The 11,981-nt window shown below is 34.9% G+C and overlaps 1 long non-coding RNA gene across 5 annotated transcripts in view; it reads right to left on the bottom strand.

Moving 5' to 3' along the window:
• Positions 1-1,793: 1,793 nt before the first annotated feature.
• The window catches only part of LOC120757991 (uncharacterized), a 47,830-nt gene continuing 37,642 nt past the window's right edge, over positions 1,794-11,981 (bottom strand). For all 5 annotated transcript variants that reach the window (XR_005702721.2, XR_009208223.1, XR_009208222.1 and 2 more), the window contains 5 exons: positions 9,477-9,577; positions 6,124-6,242; positions 5,178-5,367; positions 3,737-3,857; positions 1,794-2,748 (listed from right to left, as the gene is read on the bottom strand). This is a non-coding gene — a long non-coding RNA (uncharacterized LOC120757991). The remainder of the gene's footprint in view (positions 2,749-3,736; positions 3,858-5,177; positions 5,368-6,123; positions 6,243-9,476; positions 9,578-11,981) is intronic.

The following is an 11,981-nucleotide window of genomic DNA, read 5'->3' as shown; positions in this document are numbered from 1 at the left end:
GACTACATGGATGCAAGTTTTCTTCAAGTTATTCGTTGCTAAAATCCAGACAAAATAGTGCCAGGTTACATTTTCCACTTTCCCTGCACAATGTAGCATTTAGAATTAAGATTTAAGAGCATTTTGGAAATAGACTACTTAATGCAAGAACAAAACTTTCTGGTATGATCACATGTTTATGTTGCATAAGATAATACAATCCATCTGTTGGGAAAATCCTTGCTGAATATTATATCTGTTTTAGCAATAAACATGAATAGAAATCAGGATTATTTTTTAAAAATCTGAAACTGAGTAACAGTGATCCTTATGAAGAAATTATGTCTAGGAACCTGAGGCGAATTATACATGTTAATGTTGGAGTCACTGAGAACAGTTAACACAATGTAACCAAATGTTAACTGGAATATTTTGCAGTAACTTACTGAAGAGATCTGTGTTTAATGAATATATGAACGCTTGGTTTCTAAATTTCCAACTTCAGATGGCGAAGATTAAGTGTTAAGGGTGTTACTGTAAATGTTTAAGTGAGATGAACATCACTGATTTTCTAATTTTACCACATGGTTTATTTCAGAAGAAAACAAGCACCAGTTAACATAGTTCTCCTGCAAGTCAGTAAACAGTCACACACAAAAACTCAATACAATTCGCTTCTTTGTTTATGTGCAGGGTATTTAGTTTGGTTTGCAAAGTATTAGAAGAATAATAAGAACCTCCTGACAGAATACCACAACTAAATTTCTAAAAAGCCACTCAGTTAATCTCAGTGTTGAATCTGGCTGTTTCAAATTATTGTAATGTATAATAACAGTCTTATTGACAATATAGATGCACAGAGCCAAAAAAAGCTAGAAATAGTGGCCAAAATGATGAACTAAGTGCCAGCCCAAATGACAACAAACATATGGCCATTAACTGAAGAATGGAGGGGTTTAGGAATGCAGCTGTCTGTGGTCTCCTAAAGCTCCAGAGGAACGAAATGCTGTGAGGATTGGCGAAGTCTGGATGAGAAGTACTGCTGAAGATGGTAGGTCCTAAAATGGAGTCAACCAGCAGATCATGTTGGAATTCAGAGATTTCTGTGGTCAGAATATATTCATTCCATTGGCCTCATAATGTACATCAACAAATTAATATTGTATGGATGTCATTTCAAAGCCTACTGAAGACGAAGAGCCATTACTGAAGCCATTAGAGCACAGATGGTTCAAACTATATGCAGATATTCATACTTGCATTTCTGCATTATAGCAGGGTTTTTTTTTCTGTTGAACTGTAATGAATTGTCTCATAATCTATTCCATCTTCTTGCCATTAGCAGGCTTTGAATGTTCACAAATAGGAGCAAAGAACTCATTTTCCAGAGCTTTAATCACACAAAGAGGGAATGCCTAATTCTCTAAATGAAATGGTCTGTGATCACTGAAGCAGAGATTTAATATATCACGGCAAATTAGGTAGATTTTAATAAATTACTTATCTCTCTGAATACTTTACATATGCTTATGAAGAAACATAGCCTGTTTGCAAACAGTGGAAATCCACAGTCTATAAAATCCTTTGAAGAAAATGACAAATAAAAAAGTAAATTAAAAAATGAAATGTATTATATCCTCGTTCTCAAGAGACAATCCTTTTGCAGCATTGATTCACAGCTCCATTAAAAATATCAATTAAATCCTTCACTGAGATTGGTTAAAAGCTGTAAAATTAACTTTCCACACTAGACAGTAGTTATTCAGATACAACAATTTATTGTATTTGTTTGATCTAAGTTCTAAAAGTGACAAAATCCAAATGAAAACAGTTGCCCATCCCTAAAGCCCAAAGTAGGTGAAGCAAAATCTGATATTCTATGGCTTCTTTTTGTGCTTTGACAGATGTTGGCTGCAAGTAAATCATCTACTGTACAGAAAGTGATTGTGCCTGCCCTCCCCCTACTTCAAATTATGGGAACCATAAACAGCTGATTATGTTAGTAGAGGGGTAAAAGTTATTTAAAAAAAGGTTGCAGTAATTTAATAAGTCCTGCAACTAGCCTAATTTTTTATATTTAATTGATAGGAACTGCATGCATCAAAGAAAACACATACTGAGATTTAATGTGCATAAAATGGATATTAGCATTTTAAAGAGGCAGATTAACACATTAATCCAAGTAATTTTCATATATTGCTTTTAATAAAATCTTCACAGTATAAAATTCTTAATGAGGCTAATCACAGGCATTCCATTTAGTGGGGTGATTAGGGATAACATAAAAGTATTTTTAATCAGTTTTCTAAGGCTTACGGTTTTTTTATTAAAAATTAAAATTTTGACTTGCATTTTTATTACTGTTTTATGTAGGAAAAAAATCTTAAAAATGCAAATAAAGCACATCGTTCAATCATGTAGGTATTAATTATTTACAAGACGTTGTCCATTGTGGAGATATTCTTAGCCTTAGGGGGGAAATATAAAAACAAACAGACCGAAAAGTATACAAAACTTTACAACTACAAATGAAGCGTCCTTTTCATATAAATTATACATTAAATATACTGTAGGAATTACAAAGATCTCATCTTTGATGCACTATCAAGCATGTATTTACACTGGGAGAAGGATCTTCTGGAGGCAAGCTCCCTTTCATGCCTTGTAGTCATCTTTGCATTCCCCTCTCGACTGAGGGCAGCGCATGGAGGGCTTCCACTGTTCCTTTGAGCTTTCCAATTACTGCTCTATCATCTTGTGAATCAAAAACTAGAAAGGAAACATTACAAAACAGCATTAGCAATTTCATTTAAGCTTTCACTTTTGTTCTGATAATCTTCCTTAGCATTTGGACAGATTAAAAGGCTCCTAGTAGATGTTAAAAAAAAAAGAAAAGAAAGGAGAGGTAAATAAATAAAGAAATCTTACTTTTCAGGTACTCAGCCTACTGGAAACTGAGCACTCTGAGAACTAGAATGTACATCAATCAAAGTATCAGGGTGGAATTAACTCCGAAATAAAGAAAACTATTAGTATAGTAATTGCCTATATAAATTAATAATTTTTCACAATGCGAAAATAAAGATGTTCCATTCTCTATTGAAAACACATATGTGTAGCCAGAAATAATTTTATGTAAAAAATATACCAATTAATGCATTTTCTATACTGTGTGTATGATGGGTCCAAGTCAGCCTGGACAATTATTAGTATTTAAATAGCAGGTTGATCTTTCCAGTATATGCAATGTAAAATTATTTAAATTCCAAGCTTCTGTCTGTAGTAAAACAATGAAGTATGAGCAAAGATGATGATTTCCCTAGTCTAAACTACCTTCATTTTTGTGGATGTGGGTTTTAAAGTGGTATTTAAAATTTCTATGTCACAGAAATTAGCTGACATGATTTAAAATTGCGCTCTTTTACAATATCTAAGTAAGCCCAGAGGGCCAGAATCTCTGCTGCTGTGATTAAAACATGCTGCTAAGTCAAAAATGAGCCTCTTTCCCAGTCCTGCACAAAAAGCAGTGAGGCTGCCTAACATGACTCTAGAAGGAATTTGAATAAAAACAAATAATCTTGACAGCATATCTTTTCAAAGCAAATTACACACCTGACAAATAGCAAGGTTATGTATTTACTCTATTAATTAGGGTAAGTCCTCTGGGACATGCAATGGTGCTTGATGTTGCAACTTCTAGGCTGCTCAGAAGAGGTTGAGAGAAGAGAAAACATGGGATAAACCTTCCATCACTTACTCTGTTGAAGGACCTATTACAGGACAAATTGGATGCTATTCTGAGAGATCCAAAGCATTTTGTATGTTCTTGAACAAATCACTCAGTGAAATGTCAGCTTCAGAGGACAGTATTGTTTTTACTGCAAGAACAGCAGAATAATTATAATTAATGGTATCAGAACATTAGCTCTATTTTATCAGTTTTCATATTGTCATATTATCTGAGACTTATTGTTAGATGTCTTGACTATACAGTCTCTTTTTCATCCATCCTTTTGCTTGTCTTGCACTTAGTTGCTTCAAATTTCATGGAGGCCACTTCCATACAACCAGCAATGAAAGGAACAAGATAGCAAAAGATCCATGCTTGCAGTCCTCAAACAGAGTGAATGGAGCTCATGGTATCTGAGAGTGACTACATCTTCACATGGTAGTGTCCTATGAATTTTTCTGTGTATCTAAGTTTATTCTTTTCCCCTCAAACCGATATCCATCTCAGAGAATGTGTACAGATTACTCAGGAATTTTATTTATCATGCCATTACATTTAATTAAAGTCGATGTCCAGATCTTGAGAACAGATTCTTTTCCAATAAATTTGTCCAAGAAAATACAGTTACATGCTCTTCTGCCATGATCTGACAGATATTAATATAAAATTCATTTCAATTCTCTGAAATTTCTAAATTTTCAGAAAATATGCAGTTACATGCCATGGATGCAACAGGAAAACATAACTGCATAGCATCTGCAGGGAAGCACAGAAATGTGGATAAGAATAAAAGCATTTTTAGCTATTACTAATAGACAGATATTACTTTAATGGATATAATGCACACAAAGTAAAAATTAGTTCAAGTGTCTTATGATTAGGGGAGGAAACGCTCCTCAGCATTGAAGTAACTGTCACTGCACAATAATGGTTAGCTTTTGACAGAACAGTAACTAGTAACGAAATCCAGTCCTTCCTGTTGTAATAATTCTCTCAGATGATGATTAGGCTATTTAAGAGTTTTGTGAAAGGTGACTTTCAAGGGTAAAAAATGATATTTATATCACTAATAAATCTTAGCAAATAGGAATTATGACAATGGGAAATACAGCCTTAAAATACAGAACAAAAAAAATCTTCCAGTGAGAGACCACAAAATACCTTTTTGGAGGAGATGTGCTTTTGTACAACTATTTGGAGAAAAATTACCAGTGTAGAAAAGCTTAAGAGTTCAGCCACATTAAGAAGTGCATCAAATCTGTGTATTATTTTTCCAGGGTATGGAGATTTGATTCTTTGCATTTTCCTTATTGTGTTCCTGGAACTTTGAGTATTTATACTCTTCTTTGAGTATTTTAGCTACTGCATGGATGCAAATCATGCATGATATGGTTAAGAAATGGTTAAGAAAGCCTATTTCTCTCCCTCAATGCTCTGCTCCCCACAGCTCAAGGTATGGTATAATTACCCCCAACAGTAGAAGTAGCAAACTGGCCTGGCATTCCAGTAGGGCTAACTGGAATTCCTGTTATGCAAAAATCCACCTTGTGTGCACTGTGTCCAGGCTTGGAGCTGGTTCATGTGCCCACAGAGGGACTGCTTTATCACAAAGATACTGTCAGCTTCTTCCCTGAGCTTCACCACAATAGGAGAGAGCACTGAAAGGAAGAGGGAGGAGAAAAATGCACCATTGGTAACTATGACCCGGCTACCGCAGGCAACAGGAAACTAAGCAAGGAGAGTATTTTCCTTCACTGCGAGAGGACTGAGTAACCTTCTCGAGTCTTCTTAAGAGCACTATAAAAACACTCTCCAATGGCCCAGGAAAGGGAAGATTTCTTCCCTTTCTTTCTTTCCTCTCCTCCCCTTGCTTTGGTGAGTCACAGTGAAGGGCTGGTCACAGGCTTTTTCAGAGGGGTGCTCACACTAAATTGACCCCTAACCAACGCCCCCAGTATTTCACACGATCTCAGATAAACTGGAGCTACTCTGGGGGTTATACTGTAACTTTAAATAAGATACAGACATCAGCAATACAGAATAACCGACTAATTTTTTTAAAAAAAATATATATATATATTTATAGTCCTATTACAATGAAGTATGTTGTACAAAATAGAGAATTACAGGAAGCAGACATGTCCTAAAAGTTCTTAGGTTTTATAAACTAATTACTACGAGCTGGGGATGCCATTTGGTTTTGGGTTTTTTAAACATATTTTAAGGAATGACAGTAATAGTTTCTGCAGACTTTTGCAAACAAATGTGGAAGCCTTTAGTTAACATTAAAGAATTTCTTCTTGACACAATGTCAAACAATTACTTTCACAGTAAATCTTGCAGAGAAAAGTAGAAATTCAACAAATCATTTTTAAGCTACAAAAGTTTACAAGAAAGTGGTCTCTAAAACTCACCATCAATGTCTTGTTCAATGGTATTTCTTTGCTTGTGGAATATATTTTTCAAACAGATTCAGCAAAATCAGTATCTTCACATTCAAGTTTCTGCTCATCTTCTGGGGTATCATTGAGCACTGTAAATTTTAGAATAAACACACAAAAAATAATTGCATTCAAAAAGGATTAAAAATCAACTTAGAAATGGAAAAAGGCAAAACTGCATTCTGTTTTTTATTCTTGCATAAACAAAAACTCTTTATCAATCAAATTTAACATTTTCCATGACAAGAATAGTCTAAGACCCTCTCTTTTAAATCTTCCTTTCCTTTTTAGTATTATTTAGCTGTACTAGAAGGACAGAGAAGTTGTAGCCATAGATCCACAGGCTTACAGAAATGTTTCATTTTTGCTCCCCCTCTGACCACCTTATGGTACAATTCTTGTTTATATGGCTACACAAACAACTATACAAAATATATGCTTTTCTTTTGTGAACTTAAATTACACCCATTGCCTCCAAGTATGGCGTTCCTTCCAAACACATAATTCCAATATTGTCTTGGAGCTGGCTTGAGTTAGTGGCTTGTGCTGGGGCCAAAAACACCAAGACTGACAAAATGACAGGAATTTAGAGCTAACATTCGGTATGTCTTGGCAACATTGCTCAAACTGTGAACGTCTGTGAGCTTTACAACCTAAAAATGTTACAATAGGCATAATTTCAAATGGGTAACATCAAGTTATGTTACAGCTAAGGCTACAGGAAAGGATATCTTACACAAAATATGAATACATGAATTAAGCTATGGATAGTTTTACTCTCCTATATTTCTCTCTGGGACCCCAGACTTTCTCTCGAGCAGATTTTCACTTTTTTTTTCTGTAATACCAGGTATAAGTGCACACCTCCTTGCAGGAATTACAAACCTACCGAATCAGGAAACATTTTAACATCCTGTTAAAAAGTACCATGAGAAGATAACTGCTAGGCAGTGCAGGAAATAATAGAGAACTAAATTAAACTTGTTTGTCAAAAGAAAAGTGCAAAGACAGTAAGTGCTTTAGGCTTAAAACATGTTTTACAATGAAAGCCTGAATGATTATTTATTTTTGTTTTCAGAACAACACTCAAAGGCATAATCACCAGCAGGTAATTTAGAGCAACTGGACAGAAGCACTTATACAGGTAAATTTGATCCTTTTTTTTTTTATTTATTTTTTTTATTCCAGAGATCAGAGTTTTTAAGCAGCAAGTATAAAACTTTGTGCATGAATTCAGTATATTAATGTGAAGCTTACACTGTACGCATGCTCTATTCTCTAACATGGAGGCACAGATTTTGTTACTTTGGGAAACAATGACTTCATATAGTCTGTTCCTTGGAATAACAATCATTTCCCACCAAGAACTGATGCACCTGTCAGGATCAGCCTGGAAACCTCTTGCATAAAGCTGTTCACTCTTGTTATCACAGCAGGGAGACTGCTAGAAGAAGGGATTCCTCCATTCTTCACATATGTCTCTCCTGACACTTGTCAGAAGAGCACACACTCCACCTCCAGGTCTCACCACTTCAACTACAGCCTGGCATGAGGAATCAGGGAAGTTTCACTATGCAACTGAAACTTCCACACTCTTAGAATGCTGAAAGGCAACAGTGGAAGAATAAAGAAATAACCATGGCACAGTTACAAAAAGTTAAACGGACGGCCAGAAATGTGTCCTGTCAACTGATTTACAGACTTGAACGTGTAAGTAAATAATGATGGGGGTCAGATGCTGAAATAATAATTCTGTATCCTATTTCTATTCCAAAGTTTTACAAATACTAGCAAGTATACCTTCCTAAAATTAATAAGGAATTTGAATCCCCATTATACAGAAAAAGAAACGAAACAAACAACTAGCCACGTCACACAATACAGGTATAAAACAAGCAAATATTCTGACAAAATCTCCATATTAATGACAGAGAAAACAAGTCTGAAAACAGAAAGAAAACATGCTTGTCAAAAGAAAAGAACCATCTTTGTGGTTTGCAAGAATTACTAATCCAAAGTGAATTTCCAACAGTCTTCCTAGTCTCCTACTACCTCATGCTCATGTATTTTACATTTTATATCATTCCATTTAACAGCATTTTTTTTTCTTTTTTTTTGATACTGATTATTTTTGCATTTTCTGCAACAAAAGCCATTAATTCAAATGTGGAACCAAAATCAACACTTCTAATAAACTTTTAAAATGGTTCCATATCAATAAATGAAATTGAAAGAAGAGAAAAATTAACTTTATTTCGAAATCATATATTCATGAACAGTGAATTCCACTCCAAAAAAAATTTTAGGCTGGGTATTAAGAAAAATTATTCACTGAAAGAGTTGCCAAGCACTGGAATTGGATGCTCAGGGAACTGGTGAAGTCACTATCCCTGGAGATATTTTAAAGTGCAGTGCTGGATTAACAGTTGAACTTGATGACCTAAAAGTTCTTCTCCAACCTAAATATGACTCTAAAAAATACATGTTTGCCATGAATTCCACACCAACTAACATTTATTTATTTGTATAGCATACACTAAAAGGGTATAAAGCTGTGAAATGCATTTTTCAGGGCCAGATTGGTTAAGTTTCAACTATAGAATTAGCCAATAATTGCAACTCTGGCTTAGCAATAATTGTACATATTATAATAGTTTATCCTTTTCAAGAGCTATTCATTAAAGTGATTCTTCTTTCAGAAGACAAAAATAGCAAGTGACTTATCCATTTATTTATGTTCTAATATGGATCCAATCATTGTGAGTATCATTTCCAGCAACATTCTTTGTGACAGGAAAAAAATAAATTAATACACTACTTAATACACATAATACACTGCCTATGCTGCTATAATTTGGCCTAGCAGAAACACCAATAAAGTGTCAGGCTAAACCATCTGCAGGCAATTTTCAATGATATTTATATCCTTGATAATTTGGTTTCCTGAGCTTTAAAGCATTAGTTTAGTTCAGTTCCTGTTTCAGCTGAAAAAGCTCTGATACTAGTTTGTAAGGCTTGTGATAGAAAACACGTGTTGAAGATATAACTAGGCTAGGTTCAAAATGCACAGAGTTGGAAATTTCGGTGTATGGGCACAATCGTTCCATAAATTTTGTTTCTTGGTGGTCCTCTTGCTAGGATCAAGTGGGGAACTGGATTACTGATAAACTTCCTGTCTTCCTATTTAGTCAAGGCAGAACTGAAATTTCCACATGAGCCAAACCAGAAAACAACCCACCTACAAACACAGAGGACAACACCATGGTAGCAACACGTAGAAGATGAATGCTTCTGTTCAGAGCAAAAGCTCAGTGCTGTCTTCTTACCTTACTTTCATCTTAGGCTTGCACAGTTATTATAAAAATATCCAAGTATTTACAGGAGAAATCACAGCATGCCAACTAGTTATTTTCCTTTGCTAATTTATCTGTCAGGGGAAAAAATAGAAAAGAAAGAAAAAAAAAAAAAAAAGAAAAAAAAAAAGAAAAAGAAAAAAGAAAAAGGACCACTTAATCCTCAGTACTGTGAAATTTTAGCAGAACATTATCCACTTTCCAATTCTATATGTCAACTGCTTGCTGATTAAGTGAAGTATTTTTCAGTTTGTTTTTTTAAATCTCCAAACCTTAGAATTGTTTTGGTATGGTATTTCCATCCCAACAAGTAATAATTTCATGGTGTTCCCTGCTCCATTCCAATAAAACCTGTTTTCTGGCCAAGACATGAAACTCAGATCTAGAAATGAAGTGAAGAGAGATCACTCCTCCTTACTGGGGAGTGAATCAGTGATCTGTGAATAAATACATGTTTAAAAGATTTCCAAATAACTTCAACACCTCAAATACAATCAGCAGGTAACCTATTCTTCCACAAATCAAATGAATGTTTAAATTAGTGATTATTCCATTTTGATGATTGACCTTCAAGACAAAATGTAATCAAAGATGTCATTCATTCTGTATAAGTAATGTATGTACTATCACAATCCAAAACATTGAATAAAACCACATTTATTATTATTATGAAGTTGGACAAGAATAATTTACATTCTTCCTCGTATGTATTCACATAATAGCTGCCGATCTATCTATCTATCTGGAAATACAAGGGCCAAGGAACAATTTCTACAGCTCTTAGACTCTTAGTAGTATTCTGAATTTAGAAACAAATATACTACACTATGCTGGGCAGATATAGGCTTTTCAGATTTATTAGTGATAGAATACTGGTGATAGGTTCTCTGTTTTTGCGGAACAAATTTGTTAAAAACAAGTCAACCAGCCAAACTCCTGAATGCAACCCCCAAACCACAGCACTAAAGCAGCATTAGGTGAGGTTGCAGTATTCCATGCCATATGAACCTATACTGGGAAGAAATAAGAGCAATTGTCCTTTAGAATGCAGTTACCATTCCTAGCTGAAGCAAATTTTTTTCTAGTTTGTTAGTTAGGTATTAACTCCTCAGTCAAACCTCCTCAAAAGAGACAACACAGCAAACCACAAGCATTATTTACTAAGACCTGGAACAGTTTTCCAGCACTAACATGTACCTGTCAGTGTGCACATCTGGCTTTGGAACAGACCTGAGATCCCCTTCTGTACTATTATCTGCCTAACCGCATTTATCACTGCAAAGCAAATCAGAACTACCATCAGTATCAAATGTTTTCCACCTTTTAGAAGAGCGTGAGGAAAAGAACAAAGAAAAATAAACATTTCTTTTTTTTTTTTTTTTCCTAAGGAAAAGCACCAAAGCTAGAATCAAATTTGAAAGGTCATGTGACCGAATGGTGTGTCACTGGCAGGTTTATGTGCACACTGTCAAAAAAGATACAAGCAGCACCTAAGCATGCCACATAGCTGTCACTTTCTGTTAATGGCAATAGCATTCATGATTTTAAAAGCCAGTGGTCTTTATTGCTTTGTATTTGAAGTGATTTACTGCATTTTCTTCCACTGAGGAAGCCAGTGATAATGATAATGTATGGCAGAGTGCTTGTCCTTTTTGACAGCCTCAGTAATTTAATCCTCCTTTCCTGCCACAATATTTCAAGAAGAGAAACCTCTAGACCAATGGACTGGAGAAAATCCACAGCCTGGGGAGTGTGAGTGAGTGCTCTGAAAGCTTTCCATTGTTTTAATTTAAAATACAAACACTAGGATCAGCATTTAATTTTTGTACTATTAATATGACCTAGAGTGAAAGTTAGCCTTGGTTTGGAAAACATACTAGAAGAATAAGAAGCAGGGTTTTAAGAAATACTCTAAGAAGTTTTTGGGCATCTTATATTAGAGAAAGTAGCTGCTTGCCTGCAAATGGTATCAGTCTGTAAATATCAGCAAACTACTGTGAGAGATTATAAAAACTGAAAAGGTGTTAAAGGAATTTTTTTTCAATTAACTAAGTAAATGAAACTGAAAAGGTTTTGCTAGGACAGAACTAGAATGAATCAAACACAGCTCTTCAGTAGAGTTTTCATTTGTTTTTGAGGGGAGAAGGTGGAGCTAGAAATTTGTCTGTCAGTAAACTCCAACATTTTTAATATTCACTTTCTTCTAGTTACTCTGCCATTGTACCGACAACAATTCTTTTTGACTCTCCACACCACAATAAGGTTTCCTTTTCCCTTGTGCAGACAGAAATCTTCAACGTATCTCGTACTGTCTTCTGCTAACCACAATAAACTTATTTGTATGAACAGAAAGTATCAACACTGCTATGGAGCTGAGAGTATTGGAGTACAGCAATACAAAGAGACACAAGGGCCTAAATTCCTTGTAGAGGGATTTATTGAAGGACATATCTCTGTTAGTCCTAGGAAGCCCATTTC

The sequence above is a fragment of the Hirundo rustica genome, chromosome 11 (assembly GCF_015227805.2).
Source record: "Hirundo rustica isolate bHirRus1 chromosome 11, bHirRus1.pri.v3, whole genome shotgun sequence".
Classification (NCBI taxonomy): Eukaryota; Metazoa; Chordata; class Aves; order Passeriformes; family Hirundinidae; genus Hirundo; species Hirundo rustica.
The sequence above is the reverse complement of the archived record's forward strand: the minus strand, read 5'-3'. Positions and strand labels throughout refer to the sequence as shown.